Source organism: Aquarana catesbeiana, linkage group LG07 (genome assembly GCF_042186555.1).
Source record: "Aquarana catesbeiana isolate 2022-GZ linkage group LG07, ASM4218655v1, whole genome shotgun sequence".
Taxonomy (NCBI): Eukaryota; Metazoa; Chordata; class Amphibia; order Anura; family Ranidae; genus Aquarana; species Aquarana catesbeiana.
Window position 1 is genome coordinate 74,138,448 of NC_133330.1, and position 23,015 is coordinate 74,161,462.

Sequence of the window (23,015 nt, forward strand, 5' to 3'; positions counted from 1 at the left end):
CTCACGCTGCCTGTTGTGCTTCAAGTCCGGAGAAAATGGGCAATATCCTTATTAAACCATCTATTTTTCACTGCAAATCTGAATCTAAATATTGAAGAGACACCACAGTTACAGTTATGTACATATATATTTGGATATTTCAGGTATTTACCAAAACATATTCAAGCTATAGTTATATAATGGATATGGGCTGAAAGTGCACACTCTCAGGTTTAATTTGAAGGTATGTACATCCAAATCAGAGGAAAGGTTTCGGAATTACAGCTCTTAAGAATAGCCATCCCCTTTTTCAAGGGACCAAATGTAATTGGACAATTGAATCAAAAGCTGTTTTAAGGCCAGGTGTGGGCCACCCCTTCATTATTTTGAAAGCAATTAAACAGGTAAAAGGTGTGGAGTTGATTCTAAGTGTGGTATTTGCATTTGGAATCTATTGCTGTGAACCTACATCATGTGTGCAAAATAGCTGTCCAAGCAAGTGAAACCAGCCATTGTAAGGCTTCAAAAATGAAGCAAATCCATCAGAGAGATAGCAGCAACATTAGAAGTGGCCAAATCAACAGTTTGGTACATTCTAAAGGAAAAAAAGAATGCACTGCTTAGCTCAGCAACATAAAAAGACCTGGATGTCCACAGAAGACAACAGTGGTGGATGATCGCAGGATCCTCTCTATAGTAAAGAAAAACCCATTCACAACATCCAAACAAGTAAAAGACACTCTCCAGGAGGTGGGCGCATCTTTGACAAAGTCTACAATCAAGAGAAGACTTTACGAGAGCAAATACAGAGGGTTTACCACAAGGTGCAAACCATTCATAAGCTTGAAGAATAGAAAAGCCAGATCAGACTTTGCCCAAAAAAAAAATCCAAAAAAGCCAGACCAGTTCTGGAAAAGCATTTTTTGGACGGATGAAACTAGGAGTAATCTGTACCAGAATGGCGGCAAGAAAAGTGTGGAGAAGGCTTAGCACAGCTCATGATCCAAAGCACACAACGTCATCTGTAAAACATGATGGAGGCAGTGTGATGGCATGGGCATGCATGGCTTCCATTGGCACTGGGTCATTGGTGTTTATTGATGATGTGACAGAAGCAGCCAGATGAATTCTGCAGTTTTTAGAGATATACTGTCAGCCTAGATACAGCCAAATGCAGCAACGTTGACAGTGCTTCACAGTACAGATGGACAATGATCCAAAATACACTGCAAAAGCAACCCAGGAGCTTTTGAAGGAAAAGAAGTAGAATATTCTGCAATGGCCGAGTCAATCACCTGATCTCAACCCAATTGAGCATGCATTTCACTTGCTGAAGGCAAAACTAAAGGCAGAAAGACCCACAAATAAAGAACAACTGAACACAGTTAGAGCCTGGCAAAGCATCAGAAAGGAGGAAACCCAGTCTTTGGTAATGTCCATGGGTTCTAGACTTCAGGCAGTGCTTTGCCAGTAAAGGATTCTCAACACTATATTAACCACTTTAAGACCGCCGCACGACGATGTACGTCCAAACTTTGAACGGGGATATCGTTGTTATGGCAGCAGCTAGCTGCCATAACCCCGGTATCCCCGTTTTCGTGCAGCGGCCGGCTTTCAGATAAAAGTGGTCCCTGCGGCGGATTCGCCACGAGATCACTTTTATCAGTGGCGGGAGAGGGGACCCCCCCTCCCGCCGCGATCCGGTGCCCTCCGCCACTTACTGGAGCCGTCGGTAGCGGCGGAGGCGATCGCGTTCTTCTCTCTGGTGTGTCTGGAGACGAGTGAGGCTAAGATGGCGCTCACTCGTCTCCATGACACTGCTGGGCGGAAGCGACGTCAAAACGTCACTTCCGTCCACGCCTCTTAAAGGCATATTTTTTCAAATGTCATTTTTCTAAATGAGTTTTTTTTTTTTTTATTGCATTTTACTATAATTATGAGATCTGAGGTCTTTTTGACCCCAGATCTCATATTTAAGAGGTCCTGCCATGCTTTTTTCTATTACAAGGGATGTTTATATTCCTTGTAATAGGAATAAAAGTGACACCTTTTTTTTTTTTTTTAAACAGTGTAAAAATAAATAAAATATTGTAAAATAAATAATAAAAATTAAAAAATTTTTTTTTTAAAACCCCCCTGTCCCGACGAGCTCGTGCGCAGAAGCAAACGCATATGCGAGTAGCGCCCGCATATGAAAACCGTGGTCAAACCACACATGTGTGGTAGAGGTGTGGTAGAGCGAGAGCAATAATTCTAGCCCTAAACCTCCTCTGTACCGCAAAATATGCAACCTATAGAATTTTTTAAACGTCGCCTATGAAGATTTTTGAGGGTAAAAGTTTGACGCCATTCCACGAGCGGGCGCAATTTTCAAGCGTGACATGTTGGGTATCAATTTACTTGGCGTAACATTATATTTCACAATATAAAAAAAAATTGGGCTAACTTTACTGTTGTCTTATTTTTTTATTCAAAAAAGTGCATTTTCTCAAAAAAAAGTGCGCTTTTAAGACTGCTGCGCAAATACGGTGCAAAAAAATTATTGCAGTGACCGCCATTTTATTCTCTAGGGTGTTAGAAGAAAACCCATATATAATGTTTGGGGGTTCTAAGTAATTTTCTAGCAGAAAAACCTGCTTTAAACATGTAAACACCTAAAATCCAAAACGAGGCTGGTCCTTAAGTGGTTAAAAATTAACATTTTATTTATGATTATATTCATTTGTCCAATTACATTTGAGCCCCTGAAAATGGGGGGATTGTGTAGAAAAATGGTTGCAGTTCTTAAAATTTGTACTTGATATTTATGTTCAAACCCTAGAATGAAATCTGAAAGTCTGCACTTCAAATTAGTTTGGATTGTTTCGTTTTTAATTTTATTCTGGTGGCATACAGAGCCAAAAGTATGAAAATTGGGCAGGTTTCCAAATATATATGGACCTAACTGTATATCGTGAAAGTTGACAGAGATACACAATGGCTAATGGTTTTGGCCTAACAATTTTTCTTACTGCCAGTTCTGCAAAGTGCAGTTCACATGTTTTACAGAAGAAATAGTATCTGATTTTCTTAACCAGTTAACAACCGCCCCATAGAAGATTTACTGCTACAGAGCAGCTGTTCTGTGTAGAATACGTGATTCTGCACTTCCTGGTATGGATCACGCCACTTCTGCTGTGATTAGTCACAGCAGAAGCAGATCAGTGGGTGCCGTCCAATAGAAATATACCTGCACTCGCTGATCGGCTAGGAGAGACACAGGATAGAGCTCTGCCTATGTAAACAAAGCAGAACTCTGTCCTGACAGTGGGGATGTGATGGACTTTCCCTGCAAAGCAGAGAACAAAATCCAGCACCTCCCTTAGTGAAAGCACCACACATAGTACACCAAAACACTGGTTAGGCACGCATTTAACCCTTTGAGTGCCCTGGATGTTTAACTCCTTCCCAGCCAGTGTCATTAGTGCAGGGACAGTGCATATTTTTGGCACTGATCACTGTATTAGTGTGACTGGTTCCCACAAAGTGTCAGTGTCAAATTGTCCGCCGCAAAAATGCAGTCCCGCTTATTGCATTATTAGCTGATCGCCGCCATTACTAGTTTAAAAAAAAAAAAATTTAGTATATACAGTATCTCACAAAAGTGAGTACACTCCTTACAATTTTGTAAATATTTTATTATATCTTTTCGTGTGACAACACTTTGCTACAATGTAAAGTAGTGAGTGTACAGCTTGTATAACAGTGTAAATTTGCTGCCCCTTAGAATAACCCAACACACAGCAATTCATTTCTAAACCGCTGGCAACAAAAGTAAGTACACCCCTAAGTGAAAATGCCCAAATTGGGTCCAATTAGCCATTTTCCCTCCCCGGTGCCATGTGACTCGTCAGTGTTACAAGGTCTCAGATGTGAATGGGGAGAAGGTGTGTTAAATTTGGTGTTATCACTCTCACTCTCTTATACTGGCCATTGGAAGTTCAACATGGCATCTTATGGCAAAGAATTCTCTGAGGATCTGAAAAAAATGAATTGTTGCTCTACATGAAGATGACATAGGCTTTAAGAATGATGAATAGAATAAAGAATCCGTGCTTAGGCCAGAGGAAAATAGGTGTGCAGCCTACCCTGCTAGTTCCCCAATAGGGGACTAGAATAATAATAGGTACAAAATAGGGGTAAAATGGCGCTACCTATATACTAAAAGGCGACAAACCCAGATCGCTTGTTAGGTGATGTGTGCCTCTAATGTGACTATTAAATGTGCATATACCAATAGTGCAAATCCTCGCTATAATAGCTAATTAGTATAAGCTGCGATTTTATAAAAAAGATATAATAATAAAAAAGTGATTCAGAGATTCTGATACTCCAATATCATAGATACAGGTATTACAATACGAATAAAAATAAGAAAAGGCCAGTCCCAATGTGTATAAAAAATAATAAATAATAAAGGACGAGTCCAAAGAGTTAAATCACTAGTGCTAAATCAAGAAAAAAAAATTAAAAAATATGCATCAAGAAATCAATCAAAACAAAGTCTTTTGTGATTCTTAAGTGCTTGGTGACTGTAAACACAGGAGAAATCCAGATGACCTTTGGTGCTCCCCCTCTTGGGTCCCCTCTCACCACATCCAATAACCCCTAGAGGGGTATCTCGCATAGAGGACAGGCTTGATGTACAGATGATATTTCCAGAGTTAGATCATGCAGCCAGGCTCCTCTCCAACCTTTCCATCCAGTATCCAGCTCCGATGGACCTCCCAGGGATATTTCGCATCTAGATCGAACTGAGTGTGCTGATAATCTCTCCAGGGGCAGACCAGCCAGCTAGACTCCTCTCCTATTTCTTTCACCGATATCCAGTAGAGGTAAGATTTTCATGCAAGAGAAGAGAATACTGCTTATACAGCCTGAGAATGCTGCTGATACACACTGAACAGACATAACAAACTCAAAACAAGGTAGGTAAGTCCACGTGGACTTACCTATGTCTTGCTACGTCTTTGGGAAATAGACATATGAGTGCTGCCAGCATTGCTGCAGAGGTTGAAGGGGTGGGGGGTCAGCCTGTCAGTGCACAGACCATACGCCGCACACTGCATTAAATTGGTCTGTATGGCTGTCCTCCCAGAAGGAAGGCGCTTCTAAAGATGATGCACGAGAAAACCCACAGTTTGCTGAAGACAATCAGACTAAGGGCATGGATTACTGGAACCATGTCCTGTGGTCTGATGAGACTAAAATAAACTTATCTGGTTCAGATGGTGTCAAGCGTGTGTGGCGGCAACCAGGTGAGAAATACAAAGACAAGTGTGTCTTGCCTACAGTCAAGCATGGTGGTGGGAGTGTCATGGTCTGGGGCTGCATGAGTGCTGCCAGAACTGGGGAGCTACAGTTCATTGAGGGAACCATGAATGCCAACATGTACTGTGACATACTGAAGCAGAGCATGATCCCCTCCCTGCGGAGACTGGGCCGCAGGGCAGTATTCCAACATGATAAGGACCCCAAACACACCTCCAAGACGACCACTGCCTTGCTAAAGAAGCCGAGGGTAAAGGTAATGGATTGGCCAAGCATGTCTCCAGACCTAAACCCTATTGAGCATCCATGGAGCATCCTCAAATGGAAGGTGGAGGAGCAAAAGGTCCACATCCACCAGCTCCATGATGATGGAGGAGTGAAAGAGGACTCCAGTGGCAACCTGTGAAGCTCTGGTGAACTCCATGCCCAAGAGGGTTAAGGCAGTGCTTTTCAAATAATGGTGCCACGCAAAATATTGACACTAGTTTTTTTTTCTTTAGTTTATGGCACCAAAAATATAAAACCCAGAGGTGATCAAATACCACCAAAAGAAAGCTCTAATGTGGGTGAAAAAATTACATACATATCATTTATGTACAGCATTGCATGAGTGCGCAATGGTCAGTAAAATATCGCAGTGCTGGATAGTAAAAAATGGCCTGGTCATGAAGGGGTAAATGTAACTGCGTCCAAGATACCTCCCCACACAAAAACAAGGAGCTTTGTACTCCAAACAAACAAACAAACAGGAATGAGATGGTGCCTATTTTTCTGAACTATTCTTAGCTTAATAGATTTGGAGATAGTAGAGGTTCACTTTAAAACACTAAGAAGGGGGTTTCACACCTCGGAGAAAGGTGGCTCTTGTATCTGTGTGAAGAACTGTCTATGAATAAAAAAAGGTTTACTTGCCTGCTGCTGTCAATCAAATCCTGTGAGTTGAGAGCGGGGTCGGGGAAAAGCCACGCTGTGTGTGTCTATAGATGCACACAGCCTGGCTCGAAAGTGAGCCTGCACATCTGCCCCCATAACATGCTACTTGCTAAGGTGGCAAACAAAGAAGAGGAGGAGCCAAAAGTGATGGCAGGGGACCCCAGAAGATGAGGTCCTCAGAGGAACAGTGCAATCCAGGAGAAGTTCAGAGCCAAACCTCTATACAGTGCTGCCTTTTTTTTTTGGATTTTAAAATTTGAGTGCATTTTATTAAGTTTGAATTTTTCAGTTTTTCAGATGACTTTACGTTGCTCGATGATTGTTGAAGCTATTCCTTGTAAGCCTAATGGAGTCATATATGTGAACTGAGGAAGACTGAAAGGTTACCATTTTTGTGTCCACTACTAAGTACATTGCTGGATCCTGGCAAAATAAAGACGTGCGTTGTGACCTTTGAAATCAAGGTCAAACTTTAAGGTGAGCGTTTACCCTTAAGGGGACGGTGTTGGTCATTCACCTAGGAGTGCACTACAGTATTACACAGAATTTTGGATACCTTGGACTTTTTTTGCACAAGACTGTTTTGTTGCCACACTTTTTAGACAAAACAGTGCACCATTTATTTCATGCTTCATTCATGAAACAAATATAATTTTGTGTTTGTTGAAATATCCATGTAGTTGTGTATGCAAATAGATTTTTCTTTATATATTTTGTGTCATTATATTGCATTGCGTGTTAATTAAACGTTGTGAGCACAACACTGATTCATACACATTTTGCCACATTGTGCTCGCAGCCTGTCATTATTTTGGGTGAAATTATTCATAGGTATTCTAGTGTTGATGAAGCATTGCTCTTTTGCAAAACAACATTATATTTAACTCTGTCAAAGAAGGTTGCATATCAGTTGAATATATAAATCAATCAATATATAATCCAGGTTGAATTTGAGGTTGGCTATAAGCCACTTCTATAAAAGGACAGGCAATTCTCAATGTCTTCATCCATTCATGTCCATCAGGCAGACTCATAATAAAGGTATAATCGGGACCTATATATCCACTGTGAGGCCAACAAGATATCAAAATGTATTATCGAAGATACAGACAATTTGTAGGTACAGTTAGTATAGAAAAGAATCATGCCCCCTTTAAAATAATCATATATTGTTGCTTTACAGCCTGAAATGAAGACAGACACGGTTTTTGTTTTATCCAGCTGTGTTTACTAGTACAACTTTTAACATCCAAGTAACAGATATAACACCAACATGTCAGAAAAAAAAATAAAGATAAAAAACAGAATCACTGAGTTGGGAAAGGGATCAATCCCCGTATGTCAATATTTTGTTGGACCACATTTTACATTAAAGAGGTTGTAAACCCTGGGGAAACAAAAACAAAAAAAATCTGTAGGACAAAGGCATAATGAGCTAGTATGCACTGCATACTAGCTCATTATGAAATGCTTACCTTAGAACGAAGCCCTCCAGCTTCGCCCGCACACCGCTGAGATGGCTGACATCTTCCCCGATGTTTCTTCTGGGTTTGTGGGCCCTGGTGCTATGAGTGGCCAGAACCATGATGATGTCACTCACCACACATGCACACTGGAGCCACTGGTCACGGCACAGGGCTCTGACAAAACGGCATGGGCAGCCTATAAAGTAAATATCTCCTAAACGCAAGTTTAGGAGATATTTACAGTACCTATAGGTAAGCCTTATTATAGGCTTACCTATAGGTACAAATTATGCATTTGAGTTTATTTCCTCTTTATTTACAGCCTTTAGTCTGTTGGGATATGTCTCTACTAACTTTGCACATCTAGACTTTCCAATATTTGCCCACTCTTGTTTGCAGAACTGCTCAAGTTCAGTTTGATGGTGATCGTTTGTGGACTGCAGCCATCATTCCACAGATTTTCAATGGGGTTTAAATCTGGACCAGTGGCGGCCCGTGCATTAAGGGCGCACTGGTGCTACCCCCCTCACTCCAGCCACCCCCCTCTTTGTATAATGGATAGATTCATGCATAGCATGAATCTATCCATGGCGGCTGCTGCCACCCCCTATTCAGGCATCCGTCCCCTTTTGTCTTTTTGAAGCACCTGATTAGAGCAATAGGCACTAATAGGCTTCAAAAAAGATGGACTTGGAGCGCAGAGCATTGCACTTGCAGTCCATCCAGATGTGTTAGAAAAGCAACTGAATAACACTGAATCGGCTCTCCGCCAATCAGGAAGCGTGGGTATGTTACGCGGTTCCCGATTGGCTGAAAGCTTGGGTGATCCTATTGGATGCCTAGGAGAAGGGGAGGAGAGGCACGGCAGAAGCCGCCGTGAGCTCAGAGGAAGATGCCATCCTGCTGCAGCCTGTCTCCCCCTGCCTCATGATCCCCGCCAATCGGGTAAGTGCCTGTAGACCAACAAACAGCGGGGGGTGAGGTTCCGGGGGGCTGTGAGGTGTCGTGGGGGGTTGTTTGCCACCCGCCCAAACAAAAAAACACCAGTCGCCACTGGTCTGGACTCAGCCATGCAAGGACATTCACCTTTTTCTCTTTCCACCACTATGTGATCATTTTTGCTGTGTGCTTTGGGTCATTGTTATGTTGGAAGATAAACCTTCTTCCCATTGACAACTTTCTGGCAGAGGGCAGAAGATTTTCCTCAAGAATGTGATGGTATTTTGCCCCATCTGTTTTTCTTCTATCCTGACGAGTGTTCCAGTCCCTGCTGCAGAGAAACACCCCCATATCAGGATATTACCACCTCCATGCTTTACTGACTGAGGTCATGATTGTTATATTGTACAAGATAGCGTCTCCCCTTTACCTCTATCTCCCTCTGACACTCTTGCAGATTCACACATCACAGATGCTCTAAGATTGGAAATTATTAATCTTTCATCTTATTCTCTGAGTCAAGCAGAAAAGGAAGTCTTACAGCTGGGACTCAGACTTTTGCCCCAACTCCATACCTGACACCTTTGACATCATCAAAGACTTATACTTTTTAGGAAACTGACATATAAGTTTCTATTCGATAATGACACACAAGAGAAACAAAGTACCTCCACTGATCAAGAGATTTGGAGGGATTTTACAGTTGCTGAATTCCGAGCGCTTAAAAACCTTGTACTTCTCTTAGAGGAAAGTGACAACGACCCTACACCTATAATAAGATCTGAGTCTGATGAAGCTATTGGTCATCAGACACAGATCAAATTGTACCAGAATGAACTCAAAATGTTGGGTAATGCTGTCAAAAAAAAGTCCACCCAATTTCCATCACTACACACAAATTCAAATATCTGGACTTTCCTTACTCAAACAACCAAAGAAATTGAACTTTTAATCTTCAAAAAATTGGGTAGCCACAATTTGAGCTGTGCCCATAGGACTGCACTTGATGGACTAAGTAAAAATTCTCATTTGGTAATCAAGCCCTCCGACAAGGGCGGTAATCTAGTATTAATGGATGAACTCCAATACAGAAATATGTGCTGGGACATACCGTATTTATCGGCGTATAACATGCGCCGGCGTATAACACGCACCCCAAGTTTAGGAGAGAATTTTAAGGAAAAAAACTTTTAGGAGGAAAGTTTAAGGAAAAAAAACCTACATTTAAATGCCCATCAATGCAGCCTCATCAGTGTTCATCTGCAGCCTTGTTAGTGTCATTGCAGCCTTTTCAGTGTCAGTGCAGCCTTGTCAGTGCAGCTTTGCCCCAGTGCAGCCTTGTCAGTGCAGCTTTGCCCAAGTGCAGTCTTGTCAGTGCAGCTTTGCCCCAGTGCAGTCTTGTCAGTGCAGCTTTGCCCCAATGCAGTCTTGTCAGTGCAGCTTTGCCCCAGTGCAGTCTTGTCAGTGCAGCTTTGCCCCAGTGGTCAGTGCAGCCTTGCCCCCAGTGTCCATGCTTGATCGTCGCCGACATACACAGTACAGATCGCCGCCGACAGTAGTTTGTGTTTTAAATATGGCGCCGCGGAGTTCGGAGGGACTCGGCGCTGGCGGAACTGAACGAATGCTGCCGAGATACACATAGTCGAGTGTATTCGGCTCTTTCCGGCGCCGCTCACAGTCCCGCCCAGTCCCGCCCTATGATGGACATAACACAGGTCCAATGGCGGGACTGGGCGTGACTGTGAGCGGCGCCGGAAAGAGCCGAATACACTCGACTATGTGTATCTCGGCTCTGTGATTTCGGCGGCGCTCGTTCAGCTCCGTCGAGTCCCTCCGAACTCCGCGGCACCATATTTAAAACTACTCGCTATGTGAATGTCGGCGGCGATAGCTCACAATTAGTGGGGATCGGCCTATAACACGTACCCATGATTTTGCCCTGATTTTAAGAGAAAAAAAGTGCGTGTTATACGCCGATAAATACGGTACTCAAAAACAGACATTGGTATAAACTCAGCAAACACCATTGCTAAATTTAACCAAGAATACGAGCAGATCATACACTCAGCCTACGCGGATGGCTTGATTACCAAAGAGATCTTTGAGGGCATACAAGTTCAATACCCAAGAACTCCAACCTTTTATGCACTCCCAAAGACACATAAAAGTCTTAAAAATACACGAGGACGTCCCATTGTCTCGGGTGTTGGCTTAATGACTGAACGTGCCAGTAGATTTGTAGATGAATACCTCTGCCCTCATGTCATTACACTGCCCTCCTACATCAAGGACACGGTAGACTTATTGAAAAACCTTGATGGCCTCAGTGTACCTGTGGGTAGCCTCCTTGTTGCCATTGACATTGAAGCCTTATATTCTTCCATTCCACACAATTTGGGCATAGAGACTATATCTAAATTCCTTGATGAACGTGGTCCTAAGTTCTCTGATATGAATCAATTTGTGTTACAACTTCTATCTCATATTCTTACCAGAAATGTGTTTTTTTTTGACGAATCTCACTTCCTCCAGGTACAGGGGGTCGCTATGGGCACATGCTGCACCCCTTCCTATGTGAACCTGTACCTGGGGGTTTTGGGAGTGTGACCTTTTCTTCAACGAGGACAATGCAGACCTTCTTTCTAACATCTTACTGTGGCATCGCTTTATAGACGATGTTTTCATGGTGTGGGGCCGGTCTAAAACAATGCTTGAACGGTTTATGCAGATGCTGAGCAGGAACAGTTACAATCTGAAATTTACGATGGATTTTCACGAGAGCAAAATCGCATTTCTGGGCATTACCATCAATATTGAGCCAGATGGCACTATCACTACCTCATTATATCGTAAACCCACTGCTGGGAACACGATATTGCACGCTTCTAGCGCACATCCGCATGTACTCATTCGTAGTATCCCCTTTGGCCAGTACTTACGCCTCAGGAGGAACTGTTCCAGTGACACGAGTTTCAAGCAGGAGGCGGATTTACTATACAAGCGTTTACTGGCCAGGGGATACACTAAAACCTGCCTTAAAAAGGCTGTTAATAACGCCCGTGGTCACTCCAGACATGCAATTTTGTTCTCAGACCCTAGGAATAGGGAGTCGAATGTGGTTAGATTCATATCCACATTTTCTGATCAGCACCAGGCTATACGTTCTGTTCTTGACAAGCACTGGCATATTCTGCAAGCTGACCCCACTCTTTCTAAGTACCTGGGACCACGACCAAAAATAACATACAGGCGCCCTAGGTCCATTAAAGATCGCCTCGTACGTAGCTATTATCACAAATCTCAAGATAAACAGAATGACACGCCTGGCTTGTTTTGTTGTGGCAATTGTGATTTTTGCCATCTACTTTTGGAAGGACCTTCCTTCGCTCTCCCCAATGGACAGACGCACTACTTGCGCCATCACATTACCTGTTTGACCAAAGGGGTCATTTACATCATCCTTTGCCAATGTGGAGCCTTCTACATCCGCAAAACAATTAGACCCCTTTGGAAAAGGGTAAAGGATCATGTTTACTATGCCAACAATGGCATACTTAATAAGGCTATTGGCTACCATGTGGCATTCAAACATAAATATGATCCACATACTTTTAAAATTGCTGCCCTTGATCGTATCTGTGAAGATCCGAGAGGCGGCAATTTTGATCAAAGGGTACTTCAAAGAGAAACCCAATGGGTGTATAATTTACAGGCCACATCATATCCTAGCTTGAATGATATGCTGAGTTTTATACCATTTCTATAAGTTACCCTCAATGTTGTATTCATTTGTATTCATCTAAACAGTTCTTCCTTTTTTTTTTATTTATATATCGGTACCACTGATATTGCATAACTTATGTATTTATGATATTTGATCTGCATTACTATATGCTGTGGTATTATAAAATTATACCCATAAGCAAACCATTATGTTATGTACACTACTGTTGTTACACCTTGCTCGGTTGTTCAATATTATTGGGACATTTATGCCGCGTACACACGGTCGGACTTTTCGTCTACAAAAGTCCGACAGCCTGTCCGACAGACTTCCGGCGGACTTTCGGCGGACTTGCAGCAGACTTTCTAACGAACGGACTTGCCTACACACGACCACACAAAAGTCCGACGGATTCGTACGTGATGACGTACACCGGACTAAAATAAGGAAGTTCATAGCCAGTAGCCAATAGCTGCCCTAGCATGGGTTTTTGTCCGTCGGACTAGCACACAGACGAGCGGATTTCGGGGTCCGTCGTAGTTACGACGTAAAGATTTGAAGCATGTTTCAAATCTAAAGTCCGTCGGATTTGAGGCTGAAAAAGTCTGCTGAAAGTCCGGAGAAGCCCACACACGATCGGATTACCAGCCAGCTTTAGTCCGTCGGCGTCCGTTGGACTTTTGTAGACGAAAAGTCCGACCGTGTGTACGCGGCATTAGTTTTGTTATGCACCATACTCCATGAAGATCCTTTTTGGCTCATGACACGTCCATGTTGTTTTACTTGCAGGGGTGTAAACACATATTCTGATATTTATTTATGGCGAATATATTTTTTATAAGATCGCCTAACATATCTTCTCTTTCCTATTTTGGTTGTGTCTTTGGTTGCCAGGAGATTTCGTTTGTGTTCCTTTGTTGGGCATGTCGTGTGGTTGGGGGGGGTGTTGGACAGGCTTGGCTCTCTTCTGCCGATGTTTTGTGTATGGTTCCGGCGGTTGACTTTGTATGTTACTTCCGGGCTTACTCCGCATATGTTGGTGACTATTTTCCCCTATTCGTGTGGTGACGTCACTGCATTGTAGCACGCTCACACTGACGAGCTATACACGCCCCCCTCTGACGCTGCCTCAATGACGTCACTGCGGTGTAGCACATTCATATCGACGAGCTATACACGCCCCCCTCTGCCTCAATGACACTACTCAGCTCCGTCTGTCTTCCCGTTTTGCCGCCAAGACGAGCGACGGGCACGCCCCTCTTGGCGCCAAAAGTGACTATTTATTGTTTGTACGCTCATTACCCTCCTCAGAGAGCTTTTGCTTCTTCCCAGGGGACTCCTGTTATACCAGATTTATAGTAAGTACCTGCATACTGATCTTTATGTATCTTTTTCCTTTTTTATTCCTTTTTTGGATATAGATACGAACTTCCAATTACTTATCTTATGTCTGTCACCTGTTATTATAGGCTCCGTTTTTGGACTTACATAGTCCCATCTGTATTACTGAGTGGACACTACATTTGGGGTATACCCAAGTCCCCCCCTTTTTTTGGAGCTATCTTGGTGTATGGTTATCCTCCATCTTGAATGGTATTCTCCCTGTTTCCCTTGGGACTACCGCATCTATGCAATAATTTTTATTATCATCTGATTGACAGGTACATATATATATTATTTTGGTTCACATTTATACCCTGTTTTTTTCCATGGTTTTTTCCATGTTTTTTTCCATGTATTTATTACTAAATTAGGTTTTTTATTTTTTTGATTGTTTAGCTGGCAGCCATTTCCTTTGATTTATTCATATCACCAGTTCTTTACATCTATATTGGGAACATACATCTTGTTGATACTTTGGTGGCTGACGCCAACCCTCCTGCAAGGTAACACTATGGATGTGTATTGTGTATTCCCCACGCTTGGGCGCATGTGTCATTTATCTTCATCTGGTGTGTGATGTTGCTATCTGTTTTTATATATCATTTTAATTATGTTTTTTTATCCTTGGATGGTGAGACCTTCCTTTCTTTCTTGTAATAAAGTGAAACCCAATTGAGTCCTGAAGAAGTTTTCATAACGAAACAGGTAGACGCATTAGGGCTCTTGTATATCATGTATATTTTTATATATATGATTTGTATATGTTTTTTGTAATGTCCCTTTCCTTTATCCTTTTGGTTTGCTATGCCTTTAAAGTCTGACCTGGGGTTTCTTTTTGAGGAACCCTCTTTTTTCTGCAATCCCTATATTTATTACGGATGAGGCAATTGGAGTGTTCCTTTTTTCTTTTCATGCTTTACTGTAGGAATGGTGTTTTTTGGATGGTGAGCTGTAGTGGATTTTCACCAAACATATCGTTTGATGCAAAATAATAAAATGTTAGTCTCATCTAAGGATTTAGTTTCATTTAGATATTTACAGCATCAAGCATCACCTTACAAAAGTCAATAAATAGAGAGGGATAGGGCACAATGATACATCAAAATAGACTTAAAGGACTTTTGTATTTGGTAAGCCTTTACACTGAGACTTTTCATTAAGTTTGCCTCATGTCCCCTATAATTTCCTAGTATGATACCAGGTTGTATGTTAAAGTACTAGTGTAACCTCTCTCAATTGGTCCCTTGAGAGTTTTTAGAATACCTCGGCGAGTATCAAAAATGTAATTTGAAAGAGGATTATTTACCTAGATATGATTTAGGGTCTCACATAATGGCCAGTTGGGGAAGAAAACATTTGGCCAAGTTTACCTATTTAATGCATAAAATAAAGACATATTACATATTCTACTCAAAGCTGGGGTTTTGGTTTACTTACTAGGGCTAATTTACTAAAGCTTCTTTGACTGCTCCAAAACGGTTTCACATTGATAATGGATGAATCAGCACTTCCCAGCATTTGTCATACTTTACATTACTGTCACTAATCCGACAGAGCCAGTGTAGTTGCACCTGACTTAATGCAGTATTAAACTCAAAAGCAAGCATTTATTATATTGCAGATTACCAATTCTTATGCCTCGTACACACGGTCGGATTTTCCGATGGAAAATGTCCGATCAGAGCGTGTTGTCGGAAATTCCGACCGTGTGTGGGCTCCATCGGACATTTTCCATGGGATTTTCCGACACACAAAGTTTGAGAGCAGGCTATAAAATTTAACGACAACAAAATCCGATCGCGTCAATTCCGACCGTGTGTGGCCTGTTCCGACGCACAAAGTGCCATGCATGCTCAGAAGAAATTCCGAGACAGAACAGCTCGGTCTGGTAAAATTAGCGTTCGCAATGGATACAACACTTTCGTCACGGTGCAATGTTAAAAATGGTTTAATACAGCGCACTCTCTTCTTCTTTATAATGTGAGAAGAATTAAGTCGTTTTGCTGCTCATATTCACACAGACTTCTCACGAACTCCTTTCTTTATTATTTATCGGGATTCCCTCAATATATTTTGATTTGTCACATCTGACAAAAATTTTTTTTTTTTGTTTTTTTTTTGTTTTTTTTTTAAAGGCATTTTTTTTTTTTTTTTTTTTTTTTTTTTAAGTTTTGAATTTTTTCCAAGGCTGATCTTTGTTTTATCTTATTTTTAGTTTTACTCCAGAATATTTTTGTGTGTGTTTTATGTGTCAAGTTACCACAACATCATTGATATCATATATTTCTTAATCTCAAGGAGATTGTTTGGTGTGTCCCTTGTTAATTTCACATTGTACTTTAGAAATGTACCTGAATCCTCACAAACAAACTGTCCTTTTTGAAGTAAAACACACATAGGCAAGTATAATTGAAACCAAAAATCCTTTATTAAGGGCTCAGAACCAAACAAAGAGGGAGGCAACACTGGAGAAACAGCAGAAATTAGTGAAGCCTTGGACCCCCAGGGCAGACATCAATTCTTTAACATCAAAATTGGCGGCCTGAGGAGTCCATATGTAAGGGAGTGCAGTCTGGTCCAGAAGTCCCAGAGATCCTGAAAGCAGCAGATGACGTCTGTGTCCCCAGGCTGTGGTACCACAAGAGGCTGCATCTTTTGCCAGACCAGACTGGACCCAGGGTCATCACTTTCTGGTCTTCTTTCCATGCTTCCTTCCCGGCTGTGGCTCTGCTGTTGGAGATGTGGCAGGAGGAGGAGTAGGACCTGGAAGAGGAGGAGGACTAGTAGGACCTGGAGGAGGAAGAGGAGGAGAAGTAGAAGGACCTGGAGGAGGAGGACCATGTGTGAGGTCACAAATGTGGGTAGCAGATGTTATTTGGCCCCTCAACCCCTTATTGAGAGCTTCCAACATTAATGACTCACACATGAGTTGTTGGCCCTCCTCCATCCGCTGCATTTTACAGGCAATTATGCCAGCAAAGTCCTCCTCCACAGTGTGGGGGGCTGTCAGGGCCTCTGTGGCCTTCCAAAAGAGACCTATGGCAGCCTCCTCTAGGGTACTCCTCTTCCTGCCACTTTCTCTTTGCGGGTGTAGGGGAGGGACCTGGATATCAGGCAGCCTGCTCGGCCCGGCCACCTCCTGGCTGAGACTTCCCTGTGTATGAAAAAGGGACATGGTTTTAGTTTCTGCATCATCAATCCCAAACATAAATTAGTACTCCAAACTAACATCTAGTTAACATCATTGATTGGACAACCTGAACTATTTAGAGGAATGCTATACCTGGCTCAAGCTGGGCTCCTCCACATGTTGCTGCCTGGAAGGCCCAGGTTGGGCGTCAGAAGCCTTAGCTGGGGGGGAAGGAAGCGTGGAAGGAAGACTGGAGAGTGATGACCTGGGTTCAGTCTGGCCTGCCATAAAATGCAGCCTGTCATAGTACCACATCCTGGGGACATAGATGTCATCTGCTGCTCCGGATCTCTGCGAATCCTGGACTTTTTTCTGCTCCCTTAGATAAGTGCTCCCCAGGCCACCAATTAGGATCTTCAAATAGGTGGTGTCTGCCGTGGGGATCACCTGCTTCACAATTTCCAGCAATTGATCCAGTGCTGCCTTCCTCTTTGTTTGGTTCTTATAATGTGGGTGGTTTATCTGCCACAGACAAGGCAGCTCCCTGAACATGTCAATGAAGATTGCCATAAAGTCGGTATCGTTCAAGATATCCATTTTCACTGCAAGACACAACACAAGACAAACCCTAATGTCAGGCAAAACTCTCCTAATCTAGTTACAATATAGGCCTCAATCTAGAAGCAGTATAGGCCCTAGTTTGGCTCTTACCTTCGTTATCACGATCGGCGCCTCCGATACTCCTTCCTCCGCTCACAGATCGTACGTACTACGCACGCGTGTTACGCTTTAATCACACTGTGCTTGCGTGTAACTCCGCCCGCCCCTGATGTTCTTTCTAGTCTATTCCCCGCCCCTTTTCGTTCGGCGCAGTGGGTGAAGAGCACATGGCGGAGTCAGAGCAGGTGCGTGCTAATTATAGCAACGAGGAGGAGGAGGAGGAAAGCCCGGATCCGGAAACGTTCCGATCCAGAAGGAGACGATTTAAGGCCTCAAATATGTCCTTTGGGGAGATGTTGGAGATGGTCGACATCCTGAAGAAGGCCGACTATGATAGAAAGTATGGACCTTACCCCAACCCCAATATCAGAAAGGCCAAGATCATGGCGAAAGTGGTCAAAAGTCTGCACCGGAATTTCGGGGGAACGACGATCGAAAGATCAGCTCAGGAAATTGAGAGAGCCCGAGCAGTACAGAAAGATCCGGAGAGTGCTGCAAAAAAGTAAGTAGTTGTGCTGTGTTCCTATTCTTTTTGTCTTTATTACGTTCGTGCTGCTCCATGTGCTTTTCTTAAGTGTTGTACAGTTTAAAATGGCAACTTTCATGTTCATGGGCCCATTATTCGTTCGTATCAGACATTTTTCTTTCGGCCTATAAAACACCATTGTTTAGGCCATATGCATATCCACATTTTTTTAGGGCCTACTTGTATGAAAAATATTGGGTTGTGTAGATGGGTTTGTTACTAGAATGAAATGCAAACTAGATTCTGTGTAAGGAGAGTACACTCAGCAGCTGTTTTCACATCTGGACGCTGGAGCACTAGTGTGGGACACAAGAACACCCTTTTTATTAGGGGGCCCATACAGGTACTCCAGTGTATACTATAGGGGGGTCTCCATCTGTGAAGCATGTACAAGACAGGTAAAGTCTTGAAGCTTGACAACGGACAATAAAAATGCTACATCTTGGAACTCTGCCAAAATAGACAATTGTACCCCACCTCCAAGCAATGTACCATCTTTATATTTCGGCCATCAAATATCTGTGTGCTAATTATACCATTTTTGTTTTACATAGGGGAGAAAAGACTCGGAGGACACCCCCCATCCGAGGAGACCACAGACCCCCCACCTCGGGAAGAAGGGGAAATACCCCCAACCCAAGAAGAACAGGAGGAGGAAGAAGACGTGGTGGAAATTGGCACCACAACAGGTGAGCACAGACTCAGGTAAGAGATGGATGCCGGCATATTTATAATACATGTTTTTTTTTGGTTTTCTCTCTTTTTAGGTGATCGTGATGTTGTGGATCCAGGGCATTTCACCTCTGAAAGTGCACAGATCCTGTTTGGGGAGATCATGGGGTGTAATTTAGCTTTGGAAAACATCAAGAAAAACATCAATGATGTTATTCAAAAAAATAGAAAAGGCATATGACAGAACTGGTCATGCTGAAGCAACCAATTCTTGGTCCATGAACTCCCCCCCACCCTGTTCATGGACTGGACTTGTGTCAAGGTCAGGACCCCAACACCAAGCCCCCGCACAGCACGAACTCTACGAGGAGTACGTATACGCAACATGGCTAGAAAACGGTCGGCTGCTCAGAACGCAGTAACAGAACGCACTGAAGAACAGCAAGGCCTGTGAAGAGTGACTTGAAAAACAGCAACGAACGAACAAGAACACAATGACTAATCCAAGTCACGCGTAGCTTGCTTCCATGCACTGAAGAGCAGATACAAACCCACAAGCACAAACTGAACCGCAGAAAACGATCTGAAAGCCACGAGTCTGAAAAAGCGCGAATCGTCTCTCACCAAACTTTTATTAACACGAGATTAGCAAAAGGAGCCCAAAGGGTGCCGTGCTTGGTTCTGAAATGGCCTTTTCTAGTCTCGTCGTACGTGGTGTACGTCCTCTGGAATTTATAGTAATGCAGAGGAAGAGGAGGAGAAGATCTTGAGTGGTCCTTTTAAAGGAAATTGCTGGATAAATTCATGGATGCTGATACCCTCAAGAAGTTCAGCTTATCCAAGGCACTAATCCTGGAGCTGTATACCCAACTCATAGGGTACCTTGAGCCCTCAACCCAGAGCAGCCATGCCATAACAGCCATGATTAAATTGTTGGCTGCCTGGGGGTCATGTCCTGATGTGAGCTGCGGCGGATGTGTTGGAGAGGAGCTCCGGGCATTCTGATTGCAATCCTCCACCATCTGTGCATCTCCTGGTCTGGTGAGCCCAGAAAAACACAGACCATTCCACCACATTCCCTGCCTTGCCCTGGGCTGGATATTGAGAGGGGTTATTGTCCACCCGTGGTGATATCCAGGCCGCCAGGCCTTGGTCTCGTGCTGACCCTCCTCCATCCTGAGCCCCGGGAACGGGGGACCCCCAGCTCATCTATTCCCCTCACCTCTGTGCCTCCCTTCCGCGAAGTAGCAGTCTATTAGGCAGACACTGCTTGCAGATCTGGCCGCGGCCTATCCGGGCCTAGTGACGACCGCCATATTGCCAACCCTAATCTTCCTAATTCTTAATCCCGCGATCCAGAGCGAGGGACTGCCAGCCTCCCTCATCCCCCTCACCTCCATACATCCGTGACCTTGTATAGTAGGCCTTTTAGGCCTCAATGGACTGTAAATCCAACCGCGGTCTATCGGGGCCTAGTGACGGCTGCCATCATACTAACCTCTGCTTATCTAACCTGCCTGAGCCTTCCTCATCCTGGCCACTGATGCAGGGACTGCACTGCCTCTTCCTCTTGCCCACATCCCTGTAGTGGGATAAGGGGTTGTGGGGTCACAGCTGAGTGTCCATTACGGCTGTGGTATATTGGGGCCTAGTTTCAGCCACCATCTTGGTACTCCTACTTTCCTTAGCAGAGCTTCTAAGGACACAGGCTGCTCTCTTCCCTAGTGACCCCTTTCTGTGGAGTGCTCAGGGCAGATGTCCTCAAAGAAAAAGAACTCCAAGGCCACCAAGCCGCATATACCACATCAGTTGCAGCTGCCCCCTTTGCTGTGGCCGGAGGCCATCTTAGTTGGGAGACTTCAGGCCTTGCTGGCTGAATTGGAAATTAATCCTAGGGAGGTTCTGGTGGCGGCAACGTCAGCCACCTTGCCTCAAGATAGCACAACTATGATCCTGACTGCGATTGAACAGAGTAGAACCTCACTGCTGATGCGCACAGATCATCTTGCCGAAGAGTGCAAGTTTTTATGAAACGATCTGGACAAAATAAGAGGGTGAATGACAGTCTGAATCCAGAATATCTGCTATGGAAGATCTTATTGCCACCCACGTTACCTCCATTGCTGAGTTGCAACGCACAGTGCAGACCCTTGTTGCAAAATAGGATGATGCTGCAAACCGCCTATGACAAAATAATGTTAGAGCCCTTGGTCTGCCTGAGGGGGATGAGGGAGAACACCCGGCAGAATTTACAGAAAACTTCTTTAAAAACCTACTGGCCGAGTTATTCCTGGGAACATCCCTAGACCCTTTTTGGTCTGCTTTCTCAATTACCGAGACAGGGATAGGATCCTTCCTGAAGATCACAAACACCCTGCACTCAAATACGGCAATGCCTCTAGTCTCATTTTCCCTGATTTCTCGGCCGAGCTACTGAGAAAGAGTAAAACCTTCAACGACGTTCATAAACGGCTTTAAGATAAAAATATTAAGTACAGCATGCTCTACCCCAGCCGACTCCGGATTCAACATGCCAGGATAGTCTGTTTCTTTGATACTCCGGCTGATGCTGACGACTGGCTGACCGCTTTGGGATAAAGTTCTCCAATTTCTTGACTTCACTTGATGCACAGATATTCCACATCCTAACTTGTTTTTATCCTACAAATTTTGCTACAAGCACCAGAGTTACCTCAAGAGTAACTCTACATTGGTGTTGCCTTATGAGTTTATGTGAAATCTCCATTAATAACTGTAAAATATTGTAATAATGAATATATTTCATTTAGCTGGCATCTATGAAAGCCGGGCAAAAAGGGTTTCATTTAAGCTTTTGTTAGAAGCAGAGAATGTGGGCCAAGGCTTGTATATACAAACAATGGAGAGCCAATTCCATTGTTTTACACCTACTCCTTTAAAAGGGTCCCATGCTGGGATATGCATTGGACCTAACTTCCTGGGGAAATGCAATTAACTCACTTGGCCAACATAGTCACAAGGATTTGCATGAAAGGGGGTTGACTTATGGAGTAAGCCCTCCAATCATGATCCAAGCTAGGCCAACCAATGAGACATCAGCCTGGTTTGATATACTCAGAGCCAAGGGGGAGGTATCACTCTCTTTCTGATAGACCAGCAAGCTGAAAGGAACTTGGGTAAGGATGGGTAATTATGGGAAAGGAATGCCCTTTTACTTGTAAATAAATATGTGTGTAGTTTACTGTATTGAGGAATATACCCTGTATTCCTTCATTAAATACTTTATTTCAACCTAATATTTTCTTCCTCGGTGTAAGACGATAGATAGATGATTGTGTATTAGCTATACTTTCAACTGCTTCCTAATAAATGTTATTATATTTGAAGCTTTCACTCTTGGTCGAAAAGAACTCTTATTTAACCCACATCATATCTGTTACCCTGAAAAATCTGGCTACACATCTCCCTTTACGGCTTGCCTCCATAGAGATCAACAGAAATTGTTGACCTACAACTTTAAGACACAAACTGAACAAGCCTGTGGACTCTGAAAGAGCTCTGTGACTGTACTCCAGGGTCATACTTCACTCAGTTGTATGCCCCTTGGATACTTCTAAGTCACTGACTTTGTTGTTAAGGTTTGAGGATCAAGCTACAAGTCAAGTTATGTTGGGGAATAGGCTGCGTGGTAGGGAGTTATCTGTTATGTGTAGGGATGCTCACTCACCCTTATGTTTAATTGTGCTCACCACTCATCTGCTCTCTCTGCATACATACTTCAGAATTTACTTGAGTACCAGACCACCAGTAAATGTCTCCATATCTCTACTCACTGATCTGATTGCGCCCGTTGATAATTTTTTTAACAGGTGTACTTATGACGGAAATCACGCTGCTCTCTTGGAATGTACAGGGGCTTAGTAACAAATTCAAAAGGTTCTTATTGTTTAAATACCTCAACTTGCTCAAGCCCCATATCTTGTTTCTCCAAGAAACGCATTTGACCGGCAGCAATGTCCTCGCCTTGCGCAGGGCATGGGTCAGGCAAGCCTTTCACGCTACCTACTCCACGTACGCCCGAAGGGTAGTGATACTCATTAACAAATCTCTTCCCTGTAAAGTGGTGAGGGTCATAACAGATTCTGGAGAAAGGTACATCATAATACTACTGTAAATACATGCAGTTTTGTGGGCATTGGTAAATGTCTACTTAGCCACCCCCCCCCCCACCCCACCCCCGTAGAATTCTCAGTA

The 23,015-nt window shown here is 43.3% G+C and overlaps 1 protein-coding gene across 1 annotated transcript in view; it reads right to left on the bottom strand.

Annotated features, from left to right (window-relative positions):
• LOC141102880 (sarcolemmal membrane-associated protein-like) overlaps positions 1–23,015 on the bottom strand; it is a 96,185-nt gene that overhangs the window by 13,999 nt on the left and 59,171 nt on the right. The window lies entirely within an intron of this gene.